Here is a 21,440-nt window from a genome sequence, read left to right on the forward strand (position 1 = left end):
AAACCACCAGTCAAACAAGGCAGAGTACAGCAGAAGTCATGCTGATCCTTACTAGGGACTTGATCCTGCAAAGTGACAGGTATCTCAGATGACATGCTCATTGCCTGGACAACTGCCATTCACTGTCTTGGCCACTGAAAGGGTGCTCAGGACCTCTTATGAAGGCAGCCCAAAATATATTTTGCCAGGTCTTCATTGTGGAAAACATTTATTTTTTCTGTAAGGACTATACTGCAAAGGTTGAATAGTCTTTGAGAATTTCCAGCATTCTCTTCTGTGGCTCTGTCACTCCTTGTAAAATAGAAAACAGTCCACCTACAAAAACAGTAAAGGTTACTACCTTAGTGTTACAAAGGGAGTGGCAAACTTCTTGTTCTGAAGGTAAAGGGTAATTCCACCCCACAACCCTTGAATTTCTAAAATAAAATTAAACCTGAAATGTGACTATGGCTTGACATGTCTGCAGGCCTCTTCTTTTATTCTCTAACTTTATTGTAAGAACCCAGTTATGTCCCTTGGGCTGCTAGGAAGTAGGATTTTTTTATTATGCAATGACATTTCTGACGTCTGCTGGAACCAAAGGTTGCATTTAAAAATCTATTTATATTACTTACTTGTGGGACTGATGAGTCAGAGCAACTGTTAGTGGGAATGCCATAGAAGGAAGATGTTTTTTAAATACCTACAGGCTGTGACCCAATTATCTTCTTACACTGGTATGAAAATGATGTAGCTTCATTATCTTCCAGGCAGTAACTCTTGGTTTATACTGGTGTGAGAGGAGAATCAGGTCCAATAAAGAAATGACTGTACTTATTCTTCAGAATGTGGAAGGCATTAGACTCTCTTCCTTATCCATGTCCCTTTTTAAAGACTCCCTTATGTGGTTCTTCACAACTTAAGTCAGTTAGTAGCTGTCTTCCTTTTGCATCAGTACTAAGCCATATCCCAGGATGGAGGGCCAGACCCTGAGGTCTCCTGGCTCCATCCCTTTCCTGCCCTCTTTGGGCTGGCTAGTGATGCTAGCTCCACACAATCCTTGTGCTCAACTGATCCCCACCCCTGAGCAGGTGGCACATGTGTGTCAGACGCTTCGTGTGCTCTTTCATCTCTGTTGTGTACGTATTAAGGCAGCAGGCACAATCTGGTCCTCAGGTGGTTCAGGTAACTAATGAAAATTTTCCTTCTCTTCAAAACATCAAGAATAGGTCTTTGCCAGAGCCAGGCAGAGCCGTCCCGTGGGTAGGGTGAATCGGGGCGACTGCTCCAGGCCCTGCGCTTTGGGGCCACAGGCCAGTGCGATTGGCTGGTGTGGTCAGTCCTAGAAAAGCCGAATCAGTCACTTCTGCACTGGGCTCCTCCCCCGTACCCGCTCCGGGCCCTGCGCTTTGGGGGCCGTGCAGGCCAGTGTGATTGGCCGGCATGGTCAGTCCCGGAAGAGATTAATCTGTCACGTCTGCCCTGGGCCTCACATCCCATAGGGACATCTAGATGTTCTAGATGGACCAGTCTAGATGGACCATTGGTGTGTTCTGGTGGGTCATGTAATATTTTCTGCAGTTTTGATTGGGGCCTTTCTTTATTACTGGCTATTCAACTGGTTTAACATCAATAAGTAAATTCATAAATTGGTATCTATTAAATCTACAGTGGCACTCTTAATCCCTTTGGTTGCACTGTTTAGTTAAAAAACAATTAATTATTAATATTAAATCGTGGTGAAAATTCCATTTCCTGACACACACAAGCAGTTTCCATTGGTTTCAGTGTATATGCCTGAAGACAGAATTTGCCCAACTGAAGTTTAGTGGGATTGAATGGGGTACAAACCAGCACATAATGCTGGCTTCTTAAAACATAGCTATCTTTCAAGGAAACTCATGAGTGGGCGCTTTGCTTTTATTTGCAAACATCCACCTGACCTTTCCCAGAAAGGCCCATTAGTAAATGGCATCTAGAGAATTCCAAAAGAGTAATTTTGGATCACCCTGAGAAAGTGATAAGCCATATTTTATGGTGGTGATCCATCATTGCATGATAGGTATCTCAAAGTGAAATACAATGCAGCTAAAATTCTGTTTAGAAAGTCTACCAATATAAAATATGCACAATGGCTATTTCAAGGACTCCCATTTTAAATTCAAACTAGGTTAAATTCTCTCTAGGGTTGGTCAACTGTCTTCTTACCACCCATTGTGTGCATCTTGACAGAATTAATCCAAATGAAATGCCACAAATTGGGGAAATATATTTCAGACAGAATTTAGTCAGGTTTCTATTCTCAGATATGATGAGGTAGGTCAGTTTCCTTGCAGTCAGAGTAAGCTTCACCCTAAATCAGAATGCAGGAATAATGAAAAGGCAAAAATAACACACACATTAATAGACACTCATTAAACTCCGTAAGAAACACATGCATTATTCCAAGTTATTAACTTTCTGACACAGTTTAAATTGCCATAAATTAAATCTGCATGAATGTTTTAGACCCCCTGTAGTGCAGAATGTTAGGGACGATAATGGGGTTAGAAGTAAATTTAAGCCAAGGGTGAAATCTTAACTGATGAGAGTTGATGGAATTCCTTATCTGTGTTGACAGTGAAAATACCAAGAGGACCTCAGGTCGTCCTGATGAGACCAATCAACACCACAGTAATTAAATCACTGCCCAGCATTTCTCTTGTTGCTATTATGAATATACAGGCTGTAGTTTTGTATATTTCATACTGTCCTTCTCTTATTAAATATACAGGGCTAGAGGAAAGCTCTTACATTATTGGCCTATGAAAAAACACCTAGGCTTGCTAGGCTTAATGAGTGTTTCTGCATACTTATCATTAGACAAGTCTTTTCTAGATACACAGAATCTGAATGTTAGGATGGAGGAGCATATGATAAGATATTTCAGTGGCTTTTAATACAGTCGAAGGCAGAGTGTAATGGCTTCAAAATAGACATGACCTTGCAGGGGGCAGGGAAAATTTGTTAGCTGATTTTCTTGTATTAACTGACACACAACAGGCTGTTTTAGTCCAATCAAAGATGCAAATTGGTAAGTTTACAATTCATGAGCTCTAGGTAAGTGGGCATGCGTGTGCGTGTGTACTCAGCTATACTTTGAATTATAGCCGCTAGAGGTGATTCTTACTTATGTTTATATAAAAATGTTGAAATGTAAGTAGGCCGAAAAGTTTATTTCTTAAAAATAGGCTTGTCAATTGTCAAGTAAGGCCTGGTGAAATATGAGTAAAATGAAGTGAAGCAATTCAGAAGCAAGTTGTAGATAAGTTAGTTCAGGTTATGTTTTAAACATGTTTTGGTCCTACTTTTTACAAATGTATTAAATAAAATGTTGATTTGGAAAATGCTGTCTACGTTGATAGTTACTGGTGTGGCATTTACACAGATGTTAATTAAGATGAAGCTTAATGTTAAATAGCCAATAAGAAAGTAGATTTAATGTTAATTAAGGGGCATTGTTATAATTGATTATAAAAAGGGTAATATGCTAATTTTAGATTAGGCACATCCATCTACCATCAAGGTACCATTAGAGAAAGTATTATACCTATTCTCTTCATTTATGGGCTGATCACCCCTAAAGGCATCATTCCATCTTAGTATGTGAGTATGAGTGCATTATATGTTTATATTATGATGCCTGTTTGCATAACTAACAATTATATATCAAATAACGTTTTTTTAAATTTATTTTATTTTATCACTGTGTCATTCACAGTCCTTCACTAAATTAAATTAACTGTAACCTCCCTGATAGAGTGACCCTTAAAGAATTCAGTTTGGTTTTATTCCTTATTTTTAAACGGCTAACTGGGAACACAAATCAAAAGTTACAGTATATCTACTTTAAGATTACATGAGTAAGATGATGTTTCTGATTAAGCAGAAACAAAATGCAAACATAGGAAGCAAATATTTTCTTCAGAGATTGATGTGTATAACCAGAAAGGTAAACCCATTTAACAGAGAGTGACTATAGCATGACTCTCATCCTGGGCGCAAACTCTTTCCTTCCCACAAGGCAGTCTCTCCTCTTTTTGTATCCCAAGGAGATAGGGTAGTTCTTTCTTTATGCCCCTGTGTATAAGCATATAAAAGCTGAGCTGAGGACCATCACTTGGCTGGGGTCCAGCTGTGCCCCTCCACTGTGTCCCAGTTAGACCTTGCAATTATGATGGGGGTGGGGGGGAATTCAGGCTGACCCAAAAAGGACAATGTTTTTGATTTTTTGGCAAATTGAATAAAAAATGTTTCATTTTGATTTTTGAGCATTTTAACATTTCTAAATGTTTGAAATAAAATGGAAGGAAATTTCAGAATGAAGAGTTTTGAACCAAAATATCAAATTTTTCATCTGCAAATATTGAAATGAAACATTTAGACAGTTTCAGAATGTTTTTGTTGTTTTTTTCCCTCCAACATGAGCAATTTGGTGAAATCTACATGAATTTGTGAAAGTGTAGACGTACCCTTAGAAGCCTAAATCTCATTGCATCACTTTGGTCAGTCAGAAGCCATATTTGTTGACTTTCAGGGCACATTGCAAAGTCTGTTCACCAAGCTTTTCCTAGTGACTGGATGTCGACTGGGCTAGGGATAAAAGGCTAGTATCCTGCAATCAGAGGCTATCTATCATCTAGTATCTTTGTTTAAAATGTTATTTAGATATATAACAGTTTTTGAAATACTATTTTTATTTGTTTGCAACATGAATTTCTGTATACTAAGTATTGGAGAATGTTTCGGTCTTTGGCAGTGACTGGGAGCTGCTGTTAAGACCTGAGATTGTGTAAATAACATGGCCCTGAGATTGACTCTTTGAAAACGTTGGCCTGTGCATGTGGCAAACAGTTAAACTGAGGTGCAGGAAGAGGGTGGGGTGGGTAGTGCAATTGCACAGAATTTGCCCTGCTGTCACACTACAGAAGCAAATGGATGGATCCATTTTCCTAACCTGACTCAAATGTCCAACTCTCTACCATCTGATTCTGCCATGTCAACAGAATGCTGAAGCTGTGGCATTATTCCTGAATCCACCATTTAAGGGGGCTGCAATTTCTAAGAATGGCGTGCGTATGGTGTACGTGTGGGGTGTGTGTGTGTAATATTCAATTTTATATCTATATATATCGATAGGTATTTGAGGAATTCCTACAGGAACTAGGAATTCTTTATCCCTTGTCAAATTAAATATATTATTATGTTGTTTGGTAACGTTGATGTTATCACAACCAATGTAAATTACTGTTACACATTTATCCTTTATTTGCAATATATATAGAGACTATTCTAAAGGAGGACATTTAACAATTCAGGAAAAGCAACAGCACTTTGAGTATTAAAGAAGTAATTAAATATACCATCTTGCCAGAAAATTAACATTTTTAAAGTTTCAGTCTTCAAATCAAATAGCTTCAGATGTATTTATTCATGATTCTCTTGTAATACCTCTGCTTTTAGCAACTCAGACAACAGATGAAACAGTAACAAGTGAAACAATTTCCTCAGATCAACCTTCTGAGCAATTTACATAGACAGAGGCAGTTGTTGTAATAATCTGTTTTAGCAACATACCTACTGTGATTAATGGGTTTATTTCTGTTCAGATTATATTCCAGCTGTCCTAAACAGCTTTCTTATATCTTGAATTATATTATAGGTTGGTCTGGAAAACATAAGTATATCTAATGTCTCTATTCTACTATGTAAATGATCCTTATAATTGTTAAAATTGATTAAATATATATTTGCAAAAGTTAACATTTGTGTCTCGTACCAAGCACATTTCATGTATATGGTTCCTGTTTGAGTGAGTGTTCTCCTGCTAGTCCTCATATTTGTCTGTTGTCTCTGCATGATGTCTCTTGTATAACTAAGCCCTGCTCCTGGAACATGTAGTGCATGGCTAGACTGCTGTACCTATGCAGAGCCCTATTGCAGGATATAGTTCACTTGTACACTGCTGGGGGGTCAGGATTGTCTTTTTATCATATGTGTATACAGGGTCTTGCACATTAAGGTGCTGATTGGGACCTCTAGATGCTACTTCACAATAAATATTAATAGTCACATTACATTTCCGTGAGGTAGTATGGCATGGCATACCACTTCCTCTATCCCTGGTGATACTGATTTCTCTGGTTATTACAAGGTTGTGACTATTACTTAGCTTCATGCAGACTGTTATCAGCTGAGTTAATTTTCATGCTGTCTCTCTGAAATGTTGTCCCCCCGCTGTACTTTATAATTCCTCCTTGACTTTCATTAACTTTGTCCCTTTAAAAACTTGATCAATGGACACAATCCTGAAGGGTTCTCAGTGTCTTCAACTCCCACTGAAGCTAGTGAGAGTCCAGGGTGCTCAGTGGCTTGCAGCATCAAGCCCCTTCCTTACTTGAGAACTTGCATGCCAGGCTTGTTTCCCAAAGTTCCGTTGCCCCTAGCTTTATTTTCCTGGTTCAGCTGTTCACATAGTTGCTGCAAGGATCAAAACAAAACAAAACAAAAAAAGCACTTTCCAAGTACAGCTCTGTATAACTGACAAAGATGCATTAGGGGGGTTTACCTTCACTGAAGCTTCAACTATTGTCTGCTGGTAAAGACAGTAGATTGTATTTGACAAACCAATGGACTGATCCAGGAGGCAAATGCTTCATTCCTAACATCTCATTAGATTTTTAACTACTGGAACAAACTACTAAGGGAAGTGCTGTATTCTCCACTGTTTGATATCACCAAAACATGACTGGATGCCTTTCTAGAAGATATGTCTCTATTTTCCTCTTTCCTCCATCTTCCTCCCCTTCCTCCTCTCTCCCCCACTGCACAATGGAAACTTTATTCAAATCAGTACAACTGTAATATGAGCATTGCTGGATCTGATCCATGGGTGGATATTCCAGTATTCCACTGCCATTATAAGGATGATATGCTCAAAATATCTGTTACCCAGTTTAGCAATTTTTTAGTGACATTAACAGGCTCTTACACATTAGTTCATTAGAAAAAGTTTCATGAGGCTGTTTTTCTTTTTCTTTTTTCTCAAGCTAAAGATAATTCATGCTGCAAAACGGATATAGGTTAGCATCAGTGACACAGAGAGGTCAACAGTAGCTTTCAGAATCTCAGATTGAACCAGTGGATTGTAACTATGGCACATTAACTGACTTTTCCCTGGAGAAAATGTTCACTAATTATATTACAGTGCTTCTATATTTGGTGTGTGACAGTGCTTTTAATGCCTTCAGTTTATACTGCCCATGGCATTTTCTTGTGACTTTAACCTGCTTTCTCACTCTTGTTTTAACATTGTCAAATGTAACAAATGTCAATGGAAGCTTTGGGATCAGTGTGTTAAGTCTTTGATGGTGAACCATAAAGACCAAACAGTTTTTCAAGCCCCATTTCTCTCATATGGTATCTGGAACACCTGAAGGAAAGTTATGAGGGATTAGTCTGTGGGAGTAGGGTAAGAGTGAAATATATTGTACAAGGTTTTAGAGAAGATTATGTATTTTGATATAATAACAGCTATAGTGAACAATGTTTGCGTGATTTCAAAAGTGAATTTTGAACCCAACATAACTTCCCTGTTTTAGGTCTACCATGAAACAGTCATTTTTGTACAATTTCTGATATTTTATTCATCTTCTTGTGAGTTCAAAGAGAGAAAGAGGTAGTCAACTTCCTCAAAAATGACTTGAATATGTGTAGAACATATACTATTTTATTCTTAGCAAATCACATTGTATATATTCTCTCAAATATCAAAAAGTTATGGAATGAAAACAGTTGGGTTATGTTCTAGTCTGTTACTCCTGTTTAGATCTAGGGGAATAACTGATTTTTCAGTTTACTGGAAGCTCTGAAAATTTGGAAAAAAAATTCAGCTGGAAGAGGAGAAGGAAGGGATTGCGGTGATGCCTCCTTTGTAACCTTTACCCCAGTGTTTAGGGCATGCACTCGAGATGCGAGAAACTTGGGTTCAATTCCCTCCCCTGCCTGATGTAGAGTGCAGATTTGAATTTGGGTTTCCCATCTTTCATTTGAGTGCTCTAGCCTCTAGGCTAGGCAATATTCTGAACCATGTTTCTCTCAATCTCGCCTGTGGATGCTGTTCCACTATGTATAATTAAATAGTAATTGGAGCAGGGACATTAATTTGGGTCTCCCACCTTCCAGGTGACTACCCTAACCATCATGCTATAAAGTCATTCTCTCTCTGGCCCAATGATTATTTATTTATCCAAAATGGAACAGCTTTAACAGGAGACATGGAGGGAGACCACCCCAGACTACCCTGCAGCCCAGGGATTGGTGCATTCTTTTACAATGTGAGAAACACAAGTTTAAATACCTGCTTTACATCATGCAGAAGAAGTAATTGAACCCAGTACTCCCACATTCCAGCTGAGTGCCTGAACCACTGGTTATACGGGAGGCAATGCCACCTGAAAAATTTCAACCAGCTCTACTTATCATTGATATTAATAGGACAGATAGATTGCTATAATGAATGAAGGGCCAGAAGAAGACCAGTGCAACATTTGAATCTTCAAGGCTGGATTTAAATGGGACACAACAGCACATAGGCTTTATCCTGGTCTTCTGCATAGAGGTGAATTTCACCCAACAATATCAGAATATACCTTAAAGTTGATTCAATGGTATTTTTCACTGTAGATAATCTGAGGAAAGAGTTATGTCCAGTATAAAATCACTAAAACTACAAGACTCATTTCAGAATTAAGGCAAAAGTTCCAGTCTTAACCTACTTGGGTTTAGCTATTACTGTATATACAGTGCACTAATTAACTGAGGAATGACTTTTTTGAGTTTATTCTACAGGATGAACTAATCTGGATCATGATATTGTGACTCTGCATCATGCTGTGATACGATAGACATCACAGGAAAAGATCAATACATTATGATGTAGAGTGATGAAATTTCATAAAAGTCTCATGCAATGTTATGACATGGTGATATGTTGCTGGCCCAGTTTAAATTTAGTGTAGTTAAAGTTATTCTTCAAGCTATTAAAATATTAACGTTGACACTGAGGTATGGCAGAAAATGAGATATTGGATATTATTTTTCCACTGAAAGGCAAAAAGCATATGATATAAAGTGTAATTTGAGAGGCAGGCAGAATCACACCCACAATCCCTTTGGTGCTGATAACCTTCTGCTCTTTACTATTGAATATACAGTTAATATTTAATGATAGCAGAAGCAGCTGTTTCTGTCACTTCAGCTGCATGTCAACTCCTTTTCACTTTACTAAAAAGTTGTAAATTCTTTAAAAGGATAACACTGTCAGCTGCTATATTTGTATCACATAGTGAGTATTCATAGGCATGGAACCCTAATGTGACCTTTAAATTGGTTGCACACATCTTGGTACATCTTGTTACAAATAAAGTGGAAATGTTTTTTTCATTAGTTATAGAAACTAAGGCAAGATCACAGGTCATGAAAAACTGATGCGAACAAAAAAGAGAATTTTGAGTGAATGTTTTGGAAAGGATTGTCAGCTGGGTAAGATCATTGTCTGTAATGTACCAACCAAACAACCTGATTCTTGGTTACAAATATTAGTTTTTCAATTATATTTTTAAATTTGGCCTTTTTGTGTTTAACGATGTCATAGGTAACTGTTTTATGGTTCTTAGGATAACCGTTGCATGTTCTAATACAGTTCAGCAGGATGTAGCCACCATATTTTGACATTCCATTTGTTTGAAAGGACATTCTTCAGAATTAAGGCTATAGTTTTAAATATGCAAATACTCTGTCAGTTTGTCAGATGCTCTTGCCCTTTCTGGAGCTCCTCCCTCCCCTAATGTCCACTGGAAGAATTTGGAAGACACTCCACAAGGAAACATCTCCTTGCATATGTGTCTCTAAGACTGGTTCTCACAGGCTGTATAACTTGTGTATACTCTCTTTATTCCTCTACATTGTTTTATCTTCCTGCTCTCACCCTGTCCCTGAACCCGTTGTGAGGTTTTGTTTGTTTGTTCATTTCATATTAGATAATTACTAGAGCTGGTTGAGAATTTTCTGTCAAAATGTTTTTGACAGAAAATGCAGTTTTTACGAAAAAAAATTTCCAGAAGAAAATTTCAATTTTGTAGAATCTTTTCAATTTTCCTTTGGATGGATCAAGTCTCAGGATTTTTGTTTGTCAAATTGAATCTAATCTTTTTGTTTTGGTCAGTTTCACGTGAAACTGTCTGCTTGAGATGCCATGGTGCCTCATGGGAGTTGTAATTCTGGTGATACATGTCCCATTCTCCCGATGGTCTACCTTGTTTAGTCTACACGTCCCATGATGCACTGTCTTCTCCCCCAGGTTGACTCACTGTGGTGCGTCATGAGGGAGATAGTCCAGGTAGGGAACTGAGCCCATAGACAAGAGTGGGGGGATGTGGCACCAGAATTATAACTCCCATGAGATCCTAGCTCAACTTAGGCAATATTGAACTGTCTCTAAATGGTTTTAAATCTCAAACAAATTAATTACATATCACCACTGATTTCTAAGGGCCTGATATTCAGAACGTACAAATATACAGGTGAAGGATTTCCAACCCATTAAATTATGTTCTTGTTTGTACCTAAAGATGACTCAACGTTCTCTAGAAACAGTTTGTTTCCTGATGGTGCACCAGTTATAATGAGGCTTAAATGTAGTAAACAGTATTTTCAACCTAAATCCAAATTTGCTATTGTATTAACTTGAAAATGAAGATATCTTATGGAAAAAGGGTCTCCCTGGTCTGCCTGCTGACCTTTCACTGAAGGATAGTTAGACCTTTATTTAAAAGTAATGTATACTTCTAAGGGTTGATCCTACAATGAGTGGTACACAGGCAGAATCCTTTGCCAGGTTAGAGCCCCACTGAAATGTATGGTCAAATAATTATTTCCTGACAATATACAATTTATTGAAATTGTTCTGCACACAGGGATTTGCCTGCAGGCATGTCATTGCATGACCAGGGCCTTATTGTCTGATACCCGGTCAGGAAACTGAAGTTGAGAAGAATGACAAAAATAATAGTAATGAAGAATTGCATTTTTCCCCTTCCTGGCATATTACGAACAGTGCTTAAACTAACACAGTTCAAAAAGTTCTCCTTTGCTTCAAGATACTTTAACTGGATTTATTTCAATCTTCTTTCCCAGCTCAACAAAAGAAAGAATACAGTCCTGGAATGCCTGCTTCCTTTGATGGCTATATATGCATCCGACGAAGTGGGTATTCATCCACGAAAGCTCTTGCTCCAATATGTCTGTTAGTCTATAAGGTGCCACAGGACTCTTTGCTGCTTTTATATATTTAAATGTGATTGCAGTATTTTCTTATTCATGTACAATAAATGAATATAAATAAGAAAAAATGAAATTTTTATTTAGTTTCATCTTCTGAGCAATGTAACCGAATTTATTGATCTTTTTAGTTGTCCCTCTTTTTTTGTTGATTCAAAATGCTTTAAGTACATCAGACTTGCTAGCAGAAATTCAGTTTAAATTGTACACTAAAGGAAATTATTACTTGCCCATTGTTTCATCTAAGCAGAAATTTGAAAACAGCTACTTATGACCTGGCCTCTGAGTTCAGAAAGATCTAAGCAATCTTGCAAAATATTATGTATATTTTAAAAAGTAAGTTATTCACATGTTGCATATTCTCTGATTTGTGTGTAGAGGATGAATATCTCTCGATGTACTATTAGCTAAATTTAAGTGCTTAACCTTTACTTGACTGAAGTTCTTGGGCCCCCAAAACTATGGTCTGAACCATATGGCCCAAACAAATAGATGTACCGGTAGTTTAATGTATTAATTATTTATATTAAACCATTTCCCCATGGGCCACAGTAAATATATGCTCAACCCAACATCTATTTCTATCACTACAAAGAAGCAAGCTAAAAAGAAAATATATATTTCCCTTTACAGTCAAGAATGTTGCTTACTAAAGTTAATATTTTTGAGCGAAAATGCTACTCACTGGTTGCATAATAGGCATGGAGAATACTTTCACAACAACTATTGGACTGATTGCTTTTGGATACATCATATCAGAGCTCCAAAATACTCACAATGCTGCTATGAACTTTGAAAGAGACCAAAAGCCCAACTTCTGGTTGAAATTCTCCCAGAGCAGAAGGGTCAATATGTCTTTTAAATTCCATTAAATCTGAGGAACAGATTTTGGTGTTATATATAGGCAATAATTATTTTGGGTAGGGAATAAGCAGCCCAGGTGAATTTTTAAGAAACAAAGATGCAAAACCTGTTTTCTTTCTCAGTGTCTTGCATCTTGTTGTAGTCATTTACACCCATGCAAAATGGGTGTAAAATGTTAACAAATCATAGTTCTCCATCAGACCAGTAGTAGCATTTGATATATACTTCTCACTTGCTTTGCAGTGTTATAAATGACTATGGGCCATTTTGTACCATGAGCTGTTAAACAGACTTTCTCAAGGATTTCAGTGGAAACATCTGCTCAAGAACTGATGGTGCAATGTTGCCCTCCACAGGGTCCCAGGCAGTGGAGAATCAGGACCCCGGTTTTTATTCAAATACTCTTAATAATAAAAATAGAGAAGACAATGAGATAATTTGTCTCAGAGACAATGTACTTCAAGGCATTGAGTTAGGCACCAGTTGTGCCTTAAAAATACCACCTCTGCCTTAGATTTTACATTCTCGCTACAATCTGTAATTACTTTTCAGACTAAAATCACAAATGCTTTATGGTCACAACTCATCCTTCTTTATTAATGCTTAGGTCTGAGCCTGTGCTGCACAAGCAGAGACACATCACTTCAAAGAACTCCAGCTGATACAAAGCCTGAAAATTTCTAAGGCATTACTCCTTTGAAGTCCTGCAAGACATGTATGTAACTGTGGTCATCTCCTTGTCTCTCTTTTAAGGTATGATATTCGTAGCTCTCAAAAGGTCTGATTACACATATAAGTAAAACTCTTGTGCTTTATAAAATACATATCCTTAGACCTATCAAAAACTAAGAGTTTAAAAATGATATGAAAAATGATCCAATAATAATGATTTTTCTAAATTTCCTATACCTATATTTTTTCTTTAAATAAAACATGAGAAGTAGATCAGATGTCCTTTATCTGCTCAGTGCAGTGGGGTAAAAATATTAATAGCATTCTTTGGATAACTTTCACTTGTCGTCTCAAAAGCTGGGTGGAATCATTTATCGGTGTCAGCACTTGCGGGTTTGTAACCACTGAAGATTCTTCCCCCTGTTGTCCCTCCACCCCCCAAATCTCCTGCCATACATGCACATACAGGAAAAAATACTTCTTCTCAAGGCAGAGGCTGGTAATGAATGACAGCTGTGGGGAGTCAACAGTATGGAGGGGAAATATGCTTTAAATTCAGGAGGACACTATGACTCAGCAAATCTAAGATTCAAAGTAATTATCCACTTTCACTAAGTGTTCTCATTTTTAATATCTACTTGGCAACAGTCATTAAATTAGGCAAAGTACTTTGAAGTAGGAATCTTATGAAATAGGACAGGAAGGGAAAGATAGGAATAGGATGCCGGATTTGGGGAAGTTAGTGGGCTTTGGAGTTAGCTGCTTGCTCTCCTTTTTGCCTAGGGTACAGACTTGCAATTAATGTCTGATGTCCTCATCCTCATCCATGTTCTTAACTGCTCAGTTCCATTTTTTTGGTTTGTCTCAGACAGCTCAATGCAGGCAGGAATACAGAGGACTTGATCTGTGAAATCCCAGAAGACATCCAAAGATCAAATGGGCTTTTGAAGTCTTTTGTTGTTTTGTTTCTTGAGAAAAATCACTGTGACCTTCCTGACCCAAGTGAGGTGGACACCTGGTATGAGGCATCACTGTCATACCTCAATTTCATCTAAACTGCACTCCTTCTAAAAGAAAAAACCCTCTCATGTGGGTCACAGCTTTCACAAATGTTTGGATATTGCAGGCAGATAAATGTAGCTATCCTTGAAACATTCATAAAGCAGTCATTCAGGAAAAACTTCCTAAATGTAAGAACACTCGGACAATGGAACAGACTGCCTAGGGAGGTTGTGGAAGCTTCTTCATTGGAGGTTTTAAAAAGGAGGCTGGATAGCCATCTGTCTGGGATGGATTAGACACAATAAATCCTGCATCTTAGCAGGAGGGTCAACTAGATGACCCTTGTTGTCCCTTCTAATCCTCTGATTCTCTAAAAGCATTGGGGCAAAGCTCCCAGCATACTTCTAGGGCAGAAAATAAAGAGGCTGATTTAATTTCTAAATTTGAATTCTCCAAATATGTATATTTTAAAGAGAAAAACAACTGCTGTCCATGCAAGCCCCTCATGCATTTTCACTCCTCAAGCAGTTTTATAGGATTACAAACTTTGCTAATATTCTACATGATGGTTATGCTAAAGAATGAAGCATGAAGATGGGCAGTTCTGCATGTCCAACATGCACTGTGAAAAAGCTTTAACTTTGAGCAAATCAAATGGAAAGAAAAAAAAAGGGGGGGAATGGAAGGAATAAAGAGAGATTTTTTGGACTAGGTCAGTGTAAACATTCATTATTCATCATAAAAGAACACTATTTGAAATCCAAGTGGATTTTATTGTTCACATTAAGTCTCATTGCTCCTTGAAGTTAATGTAGGCTGATGAAAATCATTAACATTCTTTCCTCTCTTGGTTTTAAAAAGAACATTCCTTGTGCTGCAGTTTTCTGTCTAATTCTGATCCACCTTCAATGTTGATTCCCTGGGAGTTTCCCTTCTTATACTCTGGATAAGTCAGAGAGATATTGTAGACCTGCTCAAAGAGACACAACTATGAGGTTCTTAAGGATAGCTTTCTTTTTTCATTCTTCCCCTTTGTATTTTTTACAGTCAAACATCTCATCATATTTAATAAAAATCTATAGTTTGGGTAGTTTGCTAATAAAAGTGTTCTTCAGTTTGAAGGCATTATATTTCTCTCTGTTGGGCTCTTATGTAGACATTTTGGCTCAGATCTTCAAAGATATTTAGGTTCCTAATTTCCAATGAAATCAAGTCAGGGAGTTACGAGCCTAAATATTTTTGATGATCTGGGCCTTTGAGTCTAATTTCCGCACTTTATAAAGTCAGGTGTTCTAGTGTGCTTGTCTATATGTTTGGATGCTAGCATTGCCTTATACTCTGTTGTTCATGCTACAATATGCCAAATATTTTTCTTGGAGAGGTGTTTTATATCAGTATGACCCACTGTAATGTAAATACAGTATACAGTGCCAGCCATATTGAAATGGACCACACAGTTTCCTTGTCATCCTCTTACCTGTCCATTTAAGTGTGTGAGAAATGTTTGTGTTTCATGCCATCACACTACATGGCTGAAATGGACAATGAGTGCTAGAAAATTTGTGTTTTTCTCTGCCCACCTGCCCCCTTTTCACCGATTGAAATGTCACTTTTTTTGTCCATTATCTCAGAGAAGACAGATCCCAAGATCTCTGTTTAACCCAAAGCACGCTCACCATGCCAGGCAGAAAAGATGAGCAAATAATAAAAAATGAGTATTCCTTAATTAAATTATAAGGTGCCTATTTGACTTTCTGCTCCACTGCTATAGGCCATGTGTGCCCTTGTCACACCATGTTCAATTGGATATCCATGAGGAGGAATATGTAGTTAACAGATGTGCATCAAACACAAACATGAACAAAGATTTAGAAATACAAAAATAGATTGTTAACAGAACTCATAAAACTCTCTAACCACATGCCAGTAAGTTGTTACCTAGAAGTTATTACAGATTCTTACCTTACATTTTGGATTCATATAACTGAGCTAATATTTAGGACAAGAAAGCCTTGCTTTCACATTTTAATTCAGACTTCTGGGGCCAGATCCTCAACTGGTGTAAACTGGTGACTATTGACTTCAGGAAAGCTGTGCTGTCTTACATCAGCTGAAGATCTTGCCCTGATTTATAAATCAGAACCATGTTTCCTTTATTTGTATGTAGTTGTAATGCAAGAACTACTTAGTCAGGCTAGTGGAAACAATGGATATGACACTGGAGCTTGCATTAAAGCTGTTACACCTTAACTGTCCAGTTAACTCATGTCACTGCTCTATGGAAAGTTTGGCCTTTAGCTCGTGTTTAATGTCTCAGTTGCCAACATAAAAGTGTAACATAATGTGATATGAAATGTGTGTGAGAAAGAGATATAAATTGACTATGTATTGTATGTAGCCCTCTGGAAGAACTATTTATATTATTCTTCCAGTGTGGTAAAATATTAACTCCAGGTAGCTTTCAACTCTCCCCAGCAAACTGCCAGTTGGTTTTATGTCTTAAGCAATAATAGCTATCCTTCCCCTTTCACTTCAGTCAGTTATCAGTTGTTTAGAACTGCCATTCCATCCATCTTTTCTGGCAGTTTCATTACTCGTCCCTTTACTCTTCTTGGTTCACTGTAATGCAGGGTGGTTTGGATAGAGTTATTACTTCTGCACAGGAATTATTTTGCCAAGTCCTTCCCAAGATTGGCAAATGGTCAAGAAACAAATGAGACAGTAGCAAACTTAATGCATTTACTGTATATATGTATCATTTGATCACCTTTTATTGGAGGAACTATATGGACATCAACACTCCAGGAGAAAAGTCAGATAAAATATACTACTTGATGTGTAGTGCTGTTATTTCTCCCTTTGAAATTTCATGATTGCTGCTCCCCGTTTATAGAAGATGTCCTGTTCTTGCATGTTGAAGAAAAGCTCTTTCCAAGGGACTATATCAAAAAAAGGCTCTAACTCTTCATGGATTTTATCTATATCCTTATAGCTAATTATTATTATTATCTCTTGTAATAGTTCCTTGCTGCAAGTGACAGTCGAAGGGCCATACCCAAAGCTTGACTTATTTTTAAATTGTTTTAACAGAGCAAGGAATGTCTTCTGCATCTTTCAAACTTCATCTGCTAGAAGGAGCACAAGTTGGATACCTGCTCTAGTGATCAGCAGTGCAGATGGCATGACACATGCCCACAAGTTGGTCAGATCTTTGCCTTGCCAAAGGCAGTGGCCTGCACAAGGGTTTGCAGTGCTGCACAACCTCTTTCAGAGTTCCTAGAGAGATCGTGCTTCAGGGAAGGCACAATCCTTCACCAGGTTTAACAGCTTGAAGGAGGAATGCACCTGCTGCCTTGATGTTTAGGAGTATGCAGCATATAAACTTCCATCTCCATAGGCTGGGGGCAGAAGGCAGGAGAACAGCTATGTGACAAGGGGTAAAGGCACTCTGGTATGTAAAGGGTTATTGGGTTCCTGCCTATTGCATAACTGATATAGGTGTGATTATGAAAGGAGTGGGGAAGCTGGTACAATGGAGGCTTCCATAGGGTAAGGATGCCCTCCTCTTAACTGGCCAAAGCTGGAAAGGCCTCAGGTGGTTATTGTCCAGTAGCTTGAGTTGATTTAGGATATGAAAGAAAGAAATGGGAAGTTACCACTAGCTGGGACTTCTATTTCTCTTTCCCAAGTTGGTGAGTGTACAGGCTGCATTTGGCATGATTTGTATCCCTAGGAGCATTGGAAGATTGTTATTTGCAGGGAGAACACAAGGGAGCAAAGCTCCTTGTACCCTCTCCCCTTCCCAGTCCAATTTTACTGACACAAGGGCCGCCAGAGCCAATAAGACAAAATAATTGCAGGGAAAGTTTAAGTTCAGTGGGAATGGTGGGTGCTCAGACCCTCAGGATCAGGCCCTAATACTTGAAATTTCACTAACAAAAAATAAGATATTTAATTTCCAGTTAGCTTAGAACAACAACAGGAGCACAGAGCTATAGAACTATAGCTCAACAGGGGCATAAAGCATAGAGCTATAGCTGCCTATACTCAACTATAATAGTTTTTCTACCTTGGAAAGGTTCCTGGTTTGAATAATATCTCACAAATTAAATGACTGGATTCATTATATTTAAAGGGAAACTATTTTAGCCAAATATGAAGGGGAATGAGAAATCTGTTATGATTTGACTCTCTTGTATCAAAGCTTGTGTCAAAAGTGCAGGTTATGTAATTATATGTACAGTTAAGGAAACAGAAGAGAAGGAGAGATAATAAGAATTAATCTTAGGACTTGACTTGAATCTGACAAGGGAATTAATTTGCTGGAAATCTGTAAGAAAGAATAGAGCTTGCCAAACATTTAATTTAAATAAAATGAAGAAAGACTGAATTGAAAGCTCGAAAGCAGAAATTACTACAGGACTTGCTGATTTAATTGTGTATGTAACCAGAATTAATGCGAACAAGTCATACTGGCCCTTTGGTGCAGGCAAAGTGGGCTGTGTAGCTATGGGGGAGAGACAGATGTGAGCACACCCTGAAGATGGTCTTGGTCTCTGGGGTGGTAGAGTTGCATAGACATATCTGTTTTCACAAGAATCTATTTTCCTATTAAGAAAATTAAAGAACTTGCTCCTCTATTGTCCTTAATTCTGCTAGCCCCCTCATTGAGCTTTTATTTGTAATAGGATAGCACCTCGAGGTCTCCACAAAACTCTGTTTCCCTGTGTGCTAGGCCCAGTAGAGAGAGAGAGCAAGAGGTTCCTTGCCCCAAGGAATGTACAGTGTAAATAAACAAGACAGAAAACAAAGGAAGAAAAGAAATATTATTTTCATTTTACAGAAGGGAACTGAGGCACAGGTCACAGGATGTCTGTGGCAGAGCTAGGACTTGAACCCTCTTTCTCCTCAGTTATCTCCCTGTCTTGTCCTTTTTCCTTGAATCCTCTAGTCTCTGTTATCCCTTCAGGACTTAATTTCTTCTCCCCTTCTATTTTTGCTGACCACGACTAAGCTCTGGTCTACACTACGAGTTTAGGTCAAATTTAGCAGCGTTACATTGATTTAACCCTGAATCCATCCACATGACGAAGCCATTTTTTTGACTTAACGGGCTCTTAAAATTGATTTCTGTACTCCTCCCCTGATGAGGGGATTAGCGCTGAAATCGACCGTGCAGGGTTGAATTTGGGGTAGTGTGCGGTAATGTGGTCGCAATTCGATGGTATTGGCCTCTGGGAGCTATCCCATTGTGACCGCTCTGGACAGCGCTCTCAACTCAGATGCACTGGCCAGGTAGACAGGAAAAGGCCCGCAAACTTTTGAATCTCATTTCCTGTTTGGCCAGCGCAGCAATCTGCAGGTGAGTGAAGATCTCATCAGCAAAGGTAACCATGATGGAGTTCCAGAATCGCAAAAGACATCGAGCATGGACCAAATGGGAGGTACGGGATCTGATCGCTGTATGGGGAGACGAATCCATGCTATCAGAACTCCATTCCAAAAGACGAAATGCCCAAACATTTAAAAAAATCTCCAAGAGCATGAAGGATAGAGGCTTTAAGAGGGACCCGCAGCAGTGCCGTGTGAAACTTAAGGAGCTGAGGCAAGCCTACCAATAAAAACAGAGAGGCAAACTGCCGCTCCGGGTCAGAGCCCCAGACATGCCACTTCTATGATGAGCTGCATGCCATTCTAGGAGGTGCAGTCACCACTACCTCAACCCTGTGCTTTGACTCCATCAATGGAGTAGCACACAAGAGGGATGTGGATTTGGGAACGAGGAAGATGAGGAGGAGGAGGTTGAAGATAGTTCACAGGAAGCAAGTGGAGAAACCGTTTTCCTCAACAGCCAGGAACTGTTTCTTACCCTGGACCTGGAGTCCGTACCCCCTGAACCCACCCAAGGCTGCCTCCCAGACCTGCCAGGTGGAGAAGGGACCTCTGGTGAGTGTACCTTTGTAAATATTGATGTTCGTCCATCGTTTTCGAAGAAGACCTTAACATCTATCAGGTTGTGAGCTGTCCACAGTGCGTCCGCAAATGGCTGGTAAGGCCAATACGGGCACGGAATGTTCTGCCACATGTCGGGCAGACATGCGTGGGCACCACTGTTACAACATTTGCAGCTCTGGCTTTACGGAGTGCTCGCTTCTCTTGTGCTAGTGTTATCCTTCTAGCTTCAGATGTCTGGCAGCCTTGGTGGATCAGCGTACGCCATGTCAATCGGTCTTGTGCCAGGGTTTCCCAGGAGGTGATGTCGATATCCAGGGACTTAAGAGAGGCTTTCAGCGTATCTTTGTATCGCTTCTTTTGTCCCCCGTGCGATCGCTTTCCTTGAGACAGCTCACCATAGAAGAGCTGTTTGGGGATGCGGTGGTCTGGCATCCTCACAACATGGCCTGCCCAGCGTGTCTGGGCTTTCATAAGCAGAGTGTAAACTGACGGCAGGCCTGCTCTGGAAAGGACTTCTGTGTCAGGCACCTTATCCTGCCACCGAATCCTCAGAAGTCTGCGGAGGCAAGTCGTGTGGAAGTGGTTCAATTGCCTAGCGTGCCTCCTGTATACAGTCCAGGTCTCACTGGCATACATCAAGGTAGTTAGCACTACTGCTCGGTAGACTTTAAGCTTTGTAGCAAGGCTTATTCCACGGCGGTCCCACACGTTGGTCAGCAGTCCGCCAAATGCAGAGCTTGCCTTGGCGATTCTGCAGTTGACCTCGATGTCAATTGTCACTGCACGGGAGAGGGTGCTGCCAAGGTATGTAAATTGGTCCACTGCTTGCAGCTTTTGCCCCTTCACTGTGATGGTGGGCTCTTGGTGTTGGGCTTTCGGAGCTGGCTGGTGCATCACTTCGGTTTTCTTTATGTTGATAAGAAGGCCAAAGTTATCGCATGCTGCTGCGAATTTGTCCATGCTGGCTTGCATTTCCTGCTCTGATCCAGCATTCAGGGCACAATCGTCAGCAAAAAGGAGGTCTCGTAGCACAGTCTCCTTTATCTTGGTGATAGCCTGGAGTCTTCGCAGGTTGAACAGTTTCCCATCAGTCCTGTATCTCAGGCTGACTCCCAAGGAACTGTTCTGAAAGGCGTCTGACAGCATGGCTGAAAACATCATGCTGAACAGGGTCGGTGCCAACACACACCCTTGCTTGACGCCATTTGTGACGGGAAAGGCCTCTGAAGCTTCTCCGTCGTCCAAAACACGAGCCGTCATGCCGTCGTGGAACTGACGTACCATCAGGATGAATCTATCAGGGCACCCAAACTTCGACATGATACGCCACAGACCTTCACGACTGACAGTGTCAAAAGCCTTAGTGAGATCCACAAAGATGGTGTACAGTTCACGATTCTGCTCTTGACACTTCTCTTGGAGCTGTTGGACTGCGAAGATCATGTCCACAGTGCCACGCTCTTTACGAAAGCCGCACTGTGTCTCGGGTAATAGACCCTGTTCCAGGTGGTCAATCAGGCGATTCAGCAACACTCGTGCAAGGATCTTGCCTGCGCTGGAAAGCAATGATATTCCTCTATGATTGTCGC

At 39.5% G+C, this 21,440-nt stretch overlaps 1 long non-coding RNA gene across 1 annotated transcript in view; it reads left to right on the plus strand.

Moving 5' to 3' along the window:
• Positions 1-11,212: 11,212 nt before the first annotated feature.
• Positions 11,213-21,440, plus strand: part of LOC123375537 — a 28,841-nt gene continuing 18,613 nt past the window's right edge. Inside the window, exons 1-2 of the long non-coding RNA XR_006581502.1 lie at positions 11,213-11,283; positions 12,830-12,975. This is a non-coding gene — a long non-coding RNA (uncharacterized LOC123375537). The remainder of the gene's footprint in view (positions 11,284-12,829; positions 12,976-21,440) is intronic.

This window comes from Mauremys mutica, chromosome 8 (genome assembly GCF_020497125.1).
Source record: "Mauremys mutica isolate MM-2020 ecotype Southern chromosome 8, ASM2049712v1, whole genome shotgun sequence".
Classification (NCBI taxonomy): Eukaryota; Metazoa; Chordata; order Testudines; family Geoemydidae; genus Mauremys; species Mauremys mutica.